Below are 746 nucleotides of genomic sequence, written 5' to 3'. Positions count from 1 at the left end.
TATGTTTCGCCTCAAATCTCATTGTCCATTTATGGACAAGAGGCCCAAAGAGGCGAATCGAAACAGGGTAGTGCTCCAAATAATGATGTTTAGGGAGAAGACGGTTGTTTGGAAAAAGCTCTTGGTATCTCTGGCGGTGTTCACTGATTTTGCACTCAAGATATGAAATCGACTTATCAGAGTGGACAGGCTCCAGTATGTCCAAAACAACATGCCATGTGGGTTCATCCTCTGGAACAAGTGAACCAATATTTCCACCAATGTTTTTTTTTACTGAGAAAGTCTGTGGTATTGCATGAGACCAACGGGTTTTAACTCCCCATTTGTACTCGAAATTTTGGATCAAATGTTACGTTTTTCTGAGGTGAAGTTCCCGTGTCCTACGCTCAAAATCACCAGCAGTCAATGACTGGATTTCTGCTTTCTTGGCTGTGCAGAATCTACAGATACATTCAGTGGAAAAACTTTTTACAAAACCTGACAGCCCATGGGCTCCTAGGTTGTCAGCTATTACGCAATTCACAGTCCCTTTGATAAACTCGTTCAACTGACTGATGAACACACGATGTTGCTCCAAAATGACCAGGGGTCTCATTTATAACCGTTGCGTACGCACAAAACGGGGCATGAAATGTACGTACGTCATTTCTCACGCAAACGTTGGGATTTATAAAAACAAACTTGACGGGAAAATGTACGTATTTCCACGCAAACTCTGACCCATGCGTACAAACGTTTTGGAGACG

At 42.6% G+C, this 746-nt stretch overlaps 1 pseudogene; it reads left to right on the top strand.

Moving 5' to 3' along the window:
* The window catches only part of LOC124854480, a 37,551-nt pseudogene that overhangs the window by 1,942 nt on the left and 34,863 nt on the right, over positions 1–746 (top strand).

Source organism: Hippoglossus stenolepis, chromosome 11, assembly GCF_022539355.2.
Source record: "Hippoglossus stenolepis isolate QCI-W04-F060 chromosome 11, HSTE1.2, whole genome shotgun sequence".
In the NCBI taxonomy this organism is placed as follows: Eukaryota; Metazoa; Chordata; class Actinopteri; order Pleuronectiformes; family Pleuronectidae; genus Hippoglossus; species Hippoglossus stenolepis.
The sequence above is the reverse complement of the archived record's forward strand: the minus strand, read 5'-3'. Positions and strand labels throughout refer to the sequence as shown.